Below are 15,637 nucleotides of genomic sequence, written 5' to 3'. Positions count from 1 at the left end.
AGCCACGTTAGGGTTAGGGGGCAGAGATCCTTGGGGGTCTCAGGAACTAAGAGGAGTAAGGGGCTTCAGGGCCTCCCAGTCCAGAGCCAGATTGGGGAGTTAGACACTTGTAGATCCAAGGTTGGATTGGGGTGGAGGCTCTGGGACGTTGGCTCACAATGCAAGGATTGGGGGGATTTAAGTGCTTGGAGATCGAAGTCAGGTCTTGGGTAGGGGGAGTCAGACAATTGGAAAGCCTAGGTGGTTATTTGGGGAGGGGTCTTTGCGCTGAAAAGCACAAAGCTGCACCTCTTTGGCTCCAGGCCTGAGAGGCCTTTCCAAGAGAGGCTTCCGTGCAGGCTAGGCCAGAGCAAGAGAAAGAAAGTGAATAAATCAGGATTATAAGTGGGCAGGGGGCCCCTGAGAGGGGGGTCACAAAGGGTGAGACATGGCCACCAGGCGTTTAACTGTCACTTTCTTGTTGCGGAATAATTTCATCCAAAACCGGCAGCTGTTAGCCAAGCAACTTGCTGATGACTGTATGGCCCTGGTGTCGGGCATTAGCTTAGACCCCGAAGCAGCAACTGGCGTGACAAAGCAGTTACCTCCTAAGTGGGTGGATGGAGTGGATGAAATACAGTATGATATTGGCCGGATTAAACAGAAGATGAAAGAATTAGCCAGCCTTCACGACAAGCATTTAAACAGACCCACCTTAGATGACAGCAGCGAGGAAGCGCATGCCATCGCAATTACCACGCAAGAGATCACACAGCTCTTCCACAGGGGCCGGCGCGCAGTGTGGGCGCTGCCCAGCTGGGCCCGCGGGGCCTGCTCCGAGCAGGAGGAGTGGCTCCTTTGCAACGTGGTAACCTCCCTGGCGCAGGCTCTGCAGGAGCTGTCCACCAGCTTCCGGCACGCCCAGTAGGGCTACCTCAAATGCAGGAAGAATCGAGAGGAAAGAGCCCAGCATTTTTTTGATACATCAGTCCCACTAATGGATGATGGAGATGATAATACTCTTTATGATCAGGGTTTTACAGCCGACCAGTTAGTGCTGGTGGAGCAGAACACACTGATGGTGGAGGAGTGGGAGTGGGAGCTCTGCCAGATCGTCCAGTCCATCTCTGACCTGAACGAGATCTTTAGGGACCTGGGAGCCATGATTGTAGAACAGGGTACAGTCCTTGATAGAATTGACTATAACGTTGAACAGTCCTGTGTCAAAACTGAAGATGGCTTGAAACAGCTTCACAAGGCAGAACAGTATCAAAAGAAGAATCAGAAGATGCTTGTGATTTTAATATTATTTGTCATCATCATTGTCCTCATTGTGGTCCTTGTCAGTGTGAAGTCTTGCTAAGTGGTGTTCTCATAGGTGCTGCACGCAGACTTCCTGGTGCAAGTGCTTGGCCTGCACCCCCCTGGCTGCCTGCGGAGGCCCAGCCCTGAGGGACCCGCATCTGGGCAGGGAACGGCTCCGTGGACTCCCTGTTGCAAGTAGTCCTCAAGTGAGGGGACTGGGCTTTCGTGTTCCTTCACTGGGAAGAATGTAAGGACCTGGACACTGCTGCAGAAGAGAGGCTGAGTTCTGGGATCTGTTATTATAAATATATATATATGTATGTATATATATATACATATATATTGTTTTTTAAAGAAAATGAGTTGCAAGTTTACAGGCTCATGCAGAAACTGTTAAATATTATGTGTATACACTATTTTTTTAGTAGTTGTGTCTGAGCAGCATGTGAAAATAATTTTTGGAAAAAATTTTTTTTAACCATCTGGTTTTTAAGAAATTTGGTACCAAAAATTTATGAGTAGAGGCAAGAATGCCTCTTCATTCTTCTCTACATATTTTCCAGTTGAAAACAAACTGAGAAGTCCTTTAAGAATCTATAATCCATTTGCCATTAACTTAATTTAGCTTTTCCATCACTGTTAATGATCAGAGTAACAAAGTGTGAAAAATAAGAAACCATCATTGATGTTAATTAACACATTTAGATGGGCCAGTTAAAACAGCTTCATAAGTTTAAATTAATTGTAAATGGTGTATTTCTCATTTAGAATTTTTGCACTGCATTTTCTACTGTAAACCAAAAGGGGTTTCTAAGGAAAACCACCTAAATTTTTAAAGTTGGTGATGTGAACCGAGCTCACATTAAAAGCAAACTTGACAGTGCCATGAAAGACACCAGACTCAGGCTGTGTGTCCCATGGCCATTGCCCAGTGGTCCTGGCACAACCCATTATTTATTCACTAACTACATAAAGACCTGTTCAAATCAGACTCCATTTAATGAACTGTGAATTTACACAGAGGCCATTTTAAATGGGTCACCCCATTTAGGATTAGTGGATCTCAAATTATTAACCAAACATCACTCCATTTCAAAGTAAAATATTCCACCAGTGATTTGATTTATTGGCTCTTCTGAGGCCACTCAGCAGTGCCCAAAGAGTAGGCATGTTTCTGATGGTTGTGAAAGTCTTAACTAAGAAATCCCTCATATGTGTGAGCATGAATCAGATCACCAGGGCAGGGTTTTGTTGTTTACTTACCTGTTATCAATATGGTGCTCAGATATATTCCTGGAACTATAGAGTAATGTGGAAAGTGACAATAAATTTGAAAAATGAAGAATGAAGTTGCTCATGTTTTAATTGGTCCTGAAACAATGGTAGAGTTATAATGGTCTTTGTGTAATTATTAGTGGCCTTCTATTGTTTATGCCTTTCTTAAAAAGCTTAAGAAGAGCATAACCTTATTAAAAGTTTTAATGTTTTCTTTGGACCAGTCACATGAAATGTCTCTCTAGAATTGACTTTAAAGTTGTTTCCAGAATTGTAAACTCAAGTCCAAAGCATAGAGATATCTGCATTGTCCAAACAGATCATGGACTTCACACTGAAACCCCCACCATGGCCTTCCCTTCCCAAGTTGTTCACACCACCAGGCAGCCACCGATATTCTTATTATTATCTTGGCCTTAGGTGTCTCTGGCATTTCCGGAAATAGCATGGTGTTACCTGATCAACAATTATTTATTAGCAAAGAAAGTCAGAGGATAAGAATCCAGCCCCTCGATTGCCCCTAGAATGTGGAGTTTCTGCAGAGCTGCAGAGTATCAGCAGGTGCTCTTTAGTCCCAGACTCTTGACCCAGTCAGTGGTGGAGACATTTCAAGTTAGAAAGGCTGCTTGCGAGTGGGGCTGTTCAAATTAGGGGTTCCCCTCAAAGTTGATCTACAGTGGCAATACTGGATTGCTGTTAAGGCTTCTCAAAATGCTGAGTTTTAGTAACACTTGAAGGAAACAGATCCTTTAAGAAAGGAGCACAATTTATTTATATTTATTTTCACAGTGATTAGGGTTGGTTTCTGTCCCATTTGGGTAACATAATGGATCTGATTAGAAATTGTTTTAAGGATCTCATGTGGGGATGGGGGAACCCTGTCCATTCTGCCTGAAGCCAGTGTGGTGCCCATTAGAACCCCAGTTGTCTGCTGCCATAGTCCTGGTGTCCGAAGGCATGGCCTGGAGTGGACCCCAACTCGCCAGGGTCCTCCAAATACTGTCTTTTTCTGGTGAGACTTTATGTGTGGACAGATCAGTTGTACTTGAGGAAGCAAAAGAAAATGAATAACCAAGTCCTGGTACCTCAGGGTAGTTCTTTACCCACGGATAGCTGTTGTCCATGGGCCTGTCAGGCTGGCCATCTCTCCCGGGTGGGTCCCACGCTGGCCCAGGAGAGGAGCAAGGCAGGGGTTTCCTTTGTTTCTCTGGTGCCTGCTGATCTTTCCTGAGATTGTAACTGAAAACTGTCTCTTTTTGTTAATTGGGGGGTGGGGGGTGGCTGGCTGCGTGGGGTCTGGGTGAGGAAGCAGTGTACTTCTAATTTAACGGATTTCCCACTTTCTCTGCTAATTGAGAGAGCATTATTTATTTGTTTTGACACAGTGCTTTCAGTGTTTTATCCTAGCTAATGGCTTCTTAAAGGTAATAAAACCCTTCCAATCAAAAAATAATAATAATAAGCTATCGTGGTTAAGTTTAACATTCTGGGAATGCCCAGGACATAAAGAAGACTGTAGAAGAGCATAAAGAAGAAATTGAAAGAGTAAATAAAAAAAACAGAAGAACTTATGGAAATAAAAGAAACTGTTGGCCAAATTAAAAAGACTTTGAATACTCATAATACAAGATTAGAGGAAGTTGAACAATGACTCAGCATCCTCAAGGACCACAGAACAGAAAATGAAAGAACAAAATAAAGAATGGAGAAAAAATTGGAAAAATCAAAATGGATCTCAGGGACATGAAAGATAAAATAAAATGTTCAAATTTAAGACTTATTGGTGTCCTGGAAGGGGAAAAGAAAGGTAGAGGTCTAGAAAGAGTATTCAAAGAAATTGTTGGGGAAAACTTCCCAAACCTTCTACACAATATAAGTACACAAAGCATAAATGCCCAGAGAACTCCAAATAGCATAAATCCAAATAAACCCACTACAAGACATATTCTGATCAGACTGTCAAATACTGAAGAGAAGAAGCAAGTTCTGAAGGCAGCAAGAGAGAAGCAATTCACCACATACAAAGGAAACAACATAAGACTAAGTAGTGACTACTCAGCGGCCACCATGGAGGCGAGAAGGCAGTGGCATGACATATTTAAAATTCTGAGAGAGGGAGGATCTAAGATGGCGGCATAGAAAGGAGTGGAAGCTAAATAGCCCACCTGGAACAAATTAAAAAAAAACAGAAACAACTAGTAAATAATCCAGAATAACTGCCAGGGGACAAATGTGACCGTCCACTCATACACCAACCTGAATTGGGAGGAATACCCGAGATCACAGCATAAATCTGTAAGTAAAAACTGCGGATCCAAATCAGGAGACCCCTCCCCCACAGCCCGAGCTACAAAGCCTCATGGTGCCAGAGAGAAGCTTTCTCCCAGCAAGCGAATATAGCTTAGCTGAGCTCCAACTGGGGTTTTAATTAGTGAGTGTGAACTGCTCACTACAAGGTACAAATCAGCAACAAGGAGACAGAGGCTTTGGGTGATGACTGACCTTGGAGAGCCGGAGGGTCACCTTGGACTAGCTCTGAAGGAGACTCTCTGTTCCTTTTTCGGCTCAGTGGAGAAAGCCTGAGCCATTTTCAGTTCCCAGTTCTGTGACCCCAACAAGGGTATAGCACAAGCAGAGAGAGACAATTGAAATGCTAATGACCTCCGCATAGGGGATCTATCTTCTCTAAGAGGAAAGGGGTGGGGCCCAGCTCTACTACCTGCCTTTCATTCAGAACTTGGGGAAAAAGAGCCACACCTCCTTATACCAGTCAAGAATTATAGGCTAATGGGCGCCACCTGCTGGGAAGAAAAGCACAGTGACCAGAGGCATCAGAGTGTGTACCAATTTTCAAAAACACACCCTCAGGGAAACCGGATACTGAATATTTCTTCCTTCTGGGACCTGAGCACATTCTGGTCCAGGGAGGCCTGATTGGGGAAACCAAGGAAACCATGCCTAGACAACAGAAAACTACAACCTACACCAAGAAAAATGAGGTTATGGCCCAGTCAGGGGAACAAACTTGCACTTCAACTGTGATGCAGGAATTGAAACAACTAATAATAAGTCAATCAAAAAAGTTTAGGGAAGATATGGCAAAAGAGATTGTTCTAGTTTGCTAATGCTGCAGAATGCAAAACACCAGAGATGGATTGGCTTTTGTAAAAAGGGGGTTTATTTGGCTACACAGTTACAGTCTTAAGGCCATAAAGTGTCCAAGGTAACACATCAGTAATCGGGTACCTTCACTGCAGGATGGCCAATGGCATCCGGAAAACCTCTGTTAGCTGGGAAGGCATGTGGCTGGCATCTGCTCCAAAGTTCTGGTTTCAAAATGGCTTTCTCCCAGGACGTTCCTCTTTAGCAAGCTTGCTCCTCTTCAAAACGTCACTCACAGCTGCACTCCGTTCAGTCTCTTTGAGTCAGCATGTTTTATATGGCTCCACTGATCGAGGCCCACCCTGAATGGGTGGGGCCATGCCTCCATGGAAATATCCCATCAGTTCTCATCTACAGTTGGGTGGGGTGCATCTCCATGCAAACAACCTAATCCAAACATTCCAACTTAATCCCCACTATTATGTCTGCCCCACAAGATTGCATCAAAGAACATGGCTTTTTCTGGGGGACATAATACATTCAAACCGGCACAGAGATGAACCATATAATGAAAACACAGGATGTACATAAGGTAGAAATTGAAAGTTCAAAAAACCAACTGGCAGAATCTATGGAAATGAAAGGCACAGCACAAGAGATGAAAGACACAATGGAAACATACAACAGCAGATCTCAAGAGGCAGAAGAAAATACTCAGGAACTGGAGAACAAGGCACCTGAAAGCCTTCACACAAAAGAACAGATAGACAAAAGAATGGAAAAATATGAGCAATGTCTCCGGGAACTTAAAGACAAACTGAAATGCAAGAATTTACGTGTCATTGGTGTCCCAGAAGGAGAAGAGAAGGGAAAGGGGGCAGAAGCAATAATAGAGGAAATAATCAATGAAAATTTCCCATCCCTTATGAAAGACATAAAATTACAGATCCAAGAAGCACAGCGTACCCCAAACAGAAGAGATCTGAATAGGCCTATGCCAAGACACTAATAATCAGAATATCAAACATCAAAGATAAAGAGAGAATCCTGAAAGCAGCAAGAGAGAAGTGATCCATCACATACAAAGGAAGCTTGATAAGACTATGTGTAGATTTCTCAATAGAAACCATGGAGGCAAGAAGGAAGTAGGGTGATATATTTAAGATACTGAAAGAGAAAAACCACCAAGAGTCCTATATCCGGCAAAACTATCCTTCAGATATGAGGGAAAGCTTAAAATATTCTCTGACAAACAATGACAGAGTTTGTGAACAAGATACCTGCTCTACAGGAAACACTAAAGGAAGCACTGCAGACAGAAAGGAAAAGACAGGAGTGAGAGGTTTGGAACACAGTTTTGGGAGATAGTAGCACAGCAATGTAAGTACACTGAACAAAGATGACTGTGAATATGGTTGAAAGAGGAAGGTTGGGATCATGTGGGACACCAGAACAAAAGATGAACAATAAAGACTGGGACTGTGTAACTCAGGGAAACCTAGGGTGCCCAATGATTGTAATAAAAGGTACAAATATGTTTTTACATGAGGTAGAACAAATGAATGTCAACATTGCAAAGTGTTAAGAATAGGGTGGGATTGGGGGAAAATACAATCAATGCAAACTGCAGGCTAGAATTAACAGAAACATTGTATTATGCTTCGTTTAATGTAAGAAAAGCAATATACCAAAGCTAAATGCATATGGGGGGTAGGGAATAGGGGAAGGGTATGGGACTCCTGGCATTAGTGTTGTTGTCTGACTCTTTATTCTACTTCAGGTTAATGCTATCTTTCCTTTTGTCACCTTCTAGCTATCAAGTTTGTTTGTTTTTCTCTCTTTCTCTTGCCTTTTTATTTTGCCTCTCTGCCTTCTTTGACTCATCCTCTGTCTTTGTGGAAGAAATGTCCTTATATAGAGAGTGGTGGTGGTGCTCAATACATACATATGTGACTGAACGGGGAACCAATGATTGTTTATTTAGGGCGGAATGTATAGTATTTGAACAAGACCATCTTAAAAGAAATGGGATGATGAAGCAACTTTGAGGGCACCATATTGAGTGAAATAAGACAGACACATAAAGGCAAATATTGCAGGGTCTCACTGATATGAACTAATTATAATTTGTAAGCTCATAGACATGAAACATAAGTTACCAGGATATAGAATGAGGCTAAAGAATGGGGAGCAGTTGCTTCTTATGAGCAGAATGTTCAACTAGGGTGAACTTAAATATTTGGAAATGGACAGGGGTGATGGTAGCATGTAATGAGAATAACTAACAGTGCTAAAAGGTGTGTGAAGGTGGTGGAAAGGGTAAGCTCAGAGACACGCATGTCACCAGAAGGGAAGTTGGAGGTTAAATGATGGGAATGTATAAAACAGTGAATCTTGGGGTGGACAATGTCCGTGATTAACTATACAAATATTAGAAATCTCTCTCACAAACTAGAACAAATGTATGACACTATAACTAGAAGTTAATAATAGAGAGGTATATAGGGAAAAAATATATACCTACTGCAAACTATATACTACAGTTAGTAGTATTTTAACATTCTTTCATCAGCAGTAACAAGCGTACCATACAAAAACTATGAATCAATAATGGAGGGGGGCATGGTTAGGGGTATGGGAGGATCTGAATATCCTTTTTTTTGTCTTTATTTCTTTTCTGGAGTAGTGAAAATGTTCTAAAAATTGAAAAAAAATAATTGTGTTGACGGATGCACAGCTGTATGGTGGTGCCATGAGCAACTGATTATACATTTTGGATCTTTGGATAGTTGTATGGTATCTGAACAATATCAATTATATATACATATATATATATATATATATATATATATATATATATATATATATATACACATATATATAAAATTCTGAGAGAGAAAAATTTCCAACCAGGAATACTTTATCCAGCAAAACTCTCCTTCAAATTTGAGGGAAAGCTTACATTTTTCAAAAGCAAATGCTGAGAGATTTTGCTAATAAAAGACCTGCACTACTTCAGATACTTAAGCGAGCCCTACTGACAGAGAAACAAAGAAAAGAGAGAGACATATAGAGAAATTTAACAGACATATACAGAACATTACATCCCAGGTCACCGGGACACACATTCTTCTCTAGTGATCACGGATCTTTCCCCAGAATAGATCATATGCTGGGACATAAAACAAGCCTCAATAAATTTAAAAAAAAAATTCAATATATTCAAAGCACATTCTTTGATCACAATGGACTACAAATAGAAGTCAATAACTATCAGAGACTTAGAAAATTCACAAACAACTGGAGGGTAAAAATGAGGGGGAGATGAAAACATTCCCAGATAATCAAAAGCTGAGGGACTTCATCACCAGTAGATCAGTCCTATAAGAAATGCTAAAGGGAATTGAGCTGGCTGAAAGGAAGGAACACTAAACAATTGACTGAAGCCACATGAAGAAATAAAGATTTCCAGTAAAGATCATATGGTAAATATAAATACCAATACTACTGTATTTTTTATTTGTAACTCCACTATTTACTTCCTACAGGATCTAAAATACATAAATGGTAATGATAAATCAGTGGTTTTGGACTCAACATAAAATATGTAATTTTTGACAAGAACTACATAAAGGTGGGGAAATGGAGGAGTATAGTAACATAGTTTACATGTCATATTGAAGTTAAGCTGGTATCAAAGAAAAACAAGTTTGTTATAGATTTAAGAGGTTAAATTTAAGCCCCACAGTAAACACAAAGAAAATATCAGAGAATATGACCATAGAGATGAAAAGTAGAGTATGGGTTACGAAAGTGGGGGAAGGGGCAATGGGGAGTTAAGAAATGAGTGTAGGGTTTCTGTTTGGGGTGAAGGGAAATTTCTAGTAATGGATAGTGAGAAGGTGATGGCATTGCAACATTCTAAATGTGATTAATCCCGCTAATGGAATGCTAGGGAGGGGTTGGAATGGGAAGATTTAGGCTGTATATATGCTTCCACAATTGAGAAAAAAAAAAAAGACAGTCTAAATAGATAATGACAATTAAATGCCAAGGATGATCCTGGATGGGATCCGAGGATGGAGGAGAGGAGGCTTAAAGGGACACAGTTGGGACAAAAGAAAGAAAAAAGTGAAAATATAGAATGTAACCTTTGTATCAATGTTGAATTTCTTGAACTTCTTAGCTGCGCTTAATGGTATTGCATAAAAGGATGTTCTTGTTCATGGGACATGTATATGTGAATTATATTCTTTGTTCAAGGATGTGTGCAGCTTGCTCTCATATGTTCAGAAGACAGAGCAACAGATGATGGGTGATAGGGAGGGAGGGAGGGAAAGAAAGAAATGGTGGCATGAAAGGATGTTAAAGTTGGTTGATCCAGGTATCAGGGGAGGGGGGTCAGGGTATGCTGGAGTTCTCTGTATGGGGTTTGTATTGTTTTTGCACCTGTTCCTGTAAGTTTGAATTTATTTCAAAATAAAATTTAAAATATATATATAAAATACTTGCAAATTGAATCCAAAACACATTAAAAAAATCATACATCATGACCACGTGGGGTTCATTCCAGGTACGCAAGGATGGTTCAACATAAGAAAATCAATCAACGTAATACAACACATTAACAAATCAAAAGAGAAAAATAAATGATCACCTCAATAGATGCTGAAAAAGCATTCGACAACATCCAACATTGCTTTTTGATAAAAACACTTCAAAAGGTAGGAATTGAAAGAAACGTCCTCAATATGATAAAGAACATATATGAAAAACCCACAGCCAGCATAGTACTTAATGGATAGAGACTGAAAGCCTTTCCTCTGAGATCAGGAATGAGACAAGGACGTCCACTGTCACCACTGTCATTCAACATTGTGCTAGAAGTGCTAGCCAGGGCAATCCAGAAAGACAAAGAAATAGAAGGCATCCAAATTGGAAAGGAAGAAGTAAAACTGCCATTATTTGCAGATAATATGTTCTTATATCTGGAAAACCCTGAAAAATCGACGATACAGCTACTGGAGTTAATAAAGAAATTTAGCAAAGTAGAAGGATACAACATTAATGCACATAAGTCAGTAATGTTTCTATATGCCAGAAATGAACAAAGTGAAGACAGACTCAAGAAAAAGATATCATTTTCAATAGCAACTAAAAAAATCAAGTACCTAGGAATAAACTTAACCAAAGATGTAAAAGACTTATACAAAGAATACTACATAACTCTACTAAAGGAAATAGAAAGGGACCTTAAAATATGGAAAAATATTCCATGTTCATGGATAGGAAGGCTAAATGTCCTTAAGATGTCAATTCTACCCAAACTCATCTACATATTCAATGGAATCCCTATCAAAATTCCAACAACCTACTTCACAGACTTGGAAAAGCTAGTTATCAAATTCATTTGGAAAGGGAAGATGCCTTGAATTGCTAAAAACGAGTGACAGGACTTACACTACCTGACTTTGAAGCTTATACTATAAAGCCACAGTAGTCAAAGCAGCATGGTACTGGCACAAAGATAGATATATCGATCAATGGAATTGAATTGAGAATTCAGAGACGGACCCCCAGATCTACAGGGGACTGATCTTTGATAAGGCCCCCAAAGCCACTGAAATGGGACACAACAGTCTTTTCAAAAAATGGGGCTTGCAGAGTTGGATATCCATATCCAAAGAATGAAAGAGGACCCCTACCTCACACCCTACACAAAAATTAACTCAAATTGGATCAAAAACCCCAATATAAAACACAGTACCATAAAACTCCTAGAAGATAGTGTAGGGAGACACCTTCAAGACCTTGTATTAGGAGGTCACTTCCTAGACCTTACACCCAAAGCACAAGCAACAAAGGAAAGAATACATAAATGGGAACTCCTCAAGCTTAGAAGTTTCTGTACCTCAAAGGAATTTGTCAAAAAGGTGAAGAGGCAGCCAACTCAATGGGAAAAATTTTCAGAAACCATGTATCTGACAAAAGACTGATATCTTGCATATATAAAGAAATCCTACAACTTGATGACAATAGTACAGACAGACCAATTATAAAATGGGCAAAAGATACGAAGAGACAGTTCTCTGAAGGGGAAATACAAATGGCCAAGAAACACATGAAAAAATGTTCAGCTTCACTAGCTATTAAAGAGATGCAAATTAAGACTACAATGAGATATCACCTCACACCAATTAGAATGGCTGCCATTAAACAAACAGGAAACTACAAATCCTGGAGAGGATGTGGAGAAATTGGAACTTTATCCATTGCTGGTGGGATTGTATAATGGTTCAGCCACTCTGGAAAACAGTCTGGCATTTACCAGATCTGAAAGCAGTGATGCAAACAGATATCTGCATGGCAATGTTCATAGCAGCATTATTCACAATTGCCAAGAGATGGAAACAACCCAAATGTCCTTCAACAGATGAGTGGATAAATAAAATTTGGAATACTATGCAGCAGTAAGAAGGAACGATGTCATGAAACATATGACAACTTGGATGAATCTTGAAGACTTAATGCTGAGCAAAATAAGCCAGGCACAAAAAGAGAAATATTATATGCTACCACTAATGTGAACATTTCTGGGGGAGAATGGTATGTGAATATATGTCAATAAAATTGAATTATTAAAAAAAAAAGAATGAAAGAAGACCCCTACCTCACACTGTATACAAAAATTAACTCAAAATGTATCAAAGATCTCAATATAAAGGACAGTACCATAAAACTCCTAGAAGATAATGTAGGGAAATATCTTCAAGACCTAGTATTAGGAGGTCGTTTCCTAGAAATTACACCCAAAATACAAGAAATGAAAGAAAAAATAGATAAATGGGAACTCCTCAAAATCGAAAGCTTCTGCACCTCAAAGGAATTTGTCAAAAAGGTGAAGAGACAGTCAACACAATGGGAGAAAATATTTTGAAACTGTGTATTTGATGAGACTGATATCTTGCATATATACAGAAATCCTACAGCTCAAAAACAGTAGTACAAACAGCCCAATTATAAAATTGGTAAAAGTTATGAAAGACATTTTTCTGAAGAGGAAATACAAATGGCTAAAAAACACATGAAAAAATATTCACATTCACTAACTTTTAGGGAAATGCAAATCAAGACCAAAATGAGATATCATCTCACAACAATTACAATGGCTGCCATTAAACAAACATGAAACTACAAATGCTGGAGAGGATGTGGAGAAATTGGAACTCTGATTCATTGCTGGTGGGAATATATAATGGCACAGATGCTGTGGAAGACAGCTTGGCATTTCTTCAGAAAACTAGATATTGAGTAACCCTATGATCTGGCAATTGTGCTTCTCAGTATATACCCAGTAGATCTGAAAGCAGTGATACAGACATTTGCACACTGATGTTCCTAGAAGCATTGTTCACAATTGCCAAGAAATGGAAACAATCCAAGTGTCCCTCAACAGATGAGTGGATAACCAAAATGTGGTACATACATATGATGGAATACTATGCAGCAGCAAGAAGGAATGAGATCTTGAAACATATGAGAACATGAATGAACCCTGAGGACAGCATGCTAAGTGAAATAAGCCACACACAAAAGGAGAGATATTGTATGTTACCACTAATGTGAACTCCATGAACAATGTAAAACCCTAGAGATAGACAGAAGCCAATGAAGAGGGATGATAATCTAATATCTAGAGACATGATAATGAGGGTGAACTTAATGGTACGGGAATGGACAGGTGTGATTATGGTTCATTTATGGGATTATAAGTATTAGTGCTGCATTGAAGGTGAACAAGTTGAAAAGTGGTTATTTAAAGGCATGACCCACAGAGCAGCACTACACTTGGTCCCCAAACTTGGTCCCATGCAGTTTGGGAAGTGCTCACAATCAGTGGCCCAGATCCCTCCCACTTCCCACCAGAGCACTGACTATAAAGCCACTCACAGCAGTGAATTAAAATCCCAAACATATCCAAACACAGGAACCCAAGTCCATAGAGACCCAGGGCAGAACACAAGCTGCTGAGGAATACTGTATAAAAAAAGGCTCCCAGAAGGAGCTTCCATGGACAATTAAGGAAGGAATTGCAGAACCCACTTCTCTCCCCAAAGCAGCGAGTAGCCAGGCAACTCCAAATCAACTGCTTGAGGATCCAGGGACTGGGGGAGGTTGCTACAACACCCATGGGAGTGCAGTATAAAGAGACTGAGAAACCATGGCAAGAGATGGTGAGTAATTCCATCTGCAGCTCTTGATACCCATCCCTCACCCTCAAAGGAAGCAGCAGCAAGAAGCCTGATCCTTGCCTGTGGGACAGCTGTGGACTGGGATATTTGTGGGAGTCCTATCCCCCAAAACAGACAGGGACACAGCCCAACACTGAGCTGGAAATTGGCCAGCAAAGTGAGAACATGGAATCCCCACAGTTTCAGACCCACTGGTCAAATGCTGCCAGGTGTCACTGTTTTTACTGCTTCAGAGGAGAATTTGGCAAAAGGCCATAACAGCCTGCCTTTGTAGGACTGAGAGGAATAGGTAGCCAAAGAACAGAGTGTCATCTTCTGGGCAGGCTGGAAAGGGCAGGGGAAAAAAATGGGCTTTTTGGAATCTTTCCAGACCTTCTCCAGGGTCCATTGAATCTAGTCTATGCCCCCTGCCATGGGTACCTGCCCATGTTTTGGCTAGGAAATACTGACAATCCAACTGTCAAAGAAGAGCCTTAATATAAACCAAATAGAAACAAAATCCTACACAAGAGAGAGAAACCAACCTTCAGAATAAACCCATCAAAATAATCAGATGACAAGATCACCAAAAAACAGAAGACATACTAAAATTTGGGAAGATATGGTCCAGTCAAAGGAACAAATTAACAATTCGGAGGAGACACAGAATTTCAAACCAATGAAAGAAGTTCAAACAAATCTCCTAAACAAATTCAAATAGATGGCAAAAAAGAAAAATGATATTAAGAAGACACTGGGTGAGCATAAAGAATTTGAAAGTATACAAACAAAAATAGCAGACCTTATAGAAATAAAAGACAACATAGAAAAAAATAAAATAAAAATACACTAGACACATACAACAGTAGATTTGAAGAGGCAGAGGAAAGGATCAGCAAGAATGCAGTATATCCAAATTAGAACAAAGGAACAGATGGAGAAAAGAATGGAAAAATTTGAGCAGAGTCTCAGGGAAATGATAGACAACATGAAGCAAGCAAATGTGTGTATCATGGGTGCCCCAGAAAGAGACAAGAATGGAAAAGCACCAGGAAGAAGATCTGAGGAAATAATGGCCAAATATTTACCAACCCTTAAATAAACCATAAATACGCAAATCCATGAAGTCAAACATACTCCGAACAAAATAAATCTCAATACACCCACTGCACGATACATAATAATCAGACTGTCAAAATCCAAGAAGAGAATTCTGAAATTAGGAAAAATGATTCACCACATACAAGTGAAGCCAAATAAAACTAGGTGCTGATTTCTCAACAGAAACCATTCTCCAGGATAGACCACGTGTTGGGTCACAAAGCAAGTCTCAATAAATTTAAAAAGACCAAAATTATACAAAACACTTTTTCAGATCATAATGGAATGAAGTTACATATCAATAACAGGCAGAAGACAGGAAAATTCACAAATATGTGGAGGTTAAACAACACACTCTTAAACAACCAGTGGGTCAAGGAAGAAATTACATTATGTTGAGTGAAATAAGCAAGAAACAAAAGGACAAATATTGTAAGGTCTCACTAATATAAACTTACTATAATGAGCAAATGCTGAGAATTGAATTCGAGAGCATAGGTACCAGGTGATAGATCATGGAAAAAGACTGGGCAATCAAAGGTGCAGGAGTGTGAAGTGTTCAATGGGGCTTGCCGTAAAGGTTCATAGATTTCTTAGGTCTTTCAGCAGTCACATCTGTTCCTGTTTTGACTGCTATTTAAGAG

The 15,637-nt window shown here is 39.9% G+C and overlaps 1 pseudogene; it reads left to right on the top strand.

Moving 5' to 3' along the window:
• Window positions 1-427: 427 nt before the first annotated feature.
• LOC119523058 lies at window positions 428-1,343 on the top strand (annotated as a pseudogene).
• The last annotated feature ends 14,294 nt before the right edge of the window (window positions 1,344-15,637 follow it).

Source organism: Choloepus didactylus, chromosome X, assembly GCF_015220235.1.
Source record: "Choloepus didactylus isolate mChoDid1 chromosome X, mChoDid1.pri, whole genome shotgun sequence".
Lineage (NCBI taxonomy): Eukaryota > Metazoa > Chordata > Mammalia > Pilosa > Megalonychidae > Choloepus > Choloepus didactylus.
This window is presented reverse-complemented; position numbering and strand designations above follow the sequence as displayed.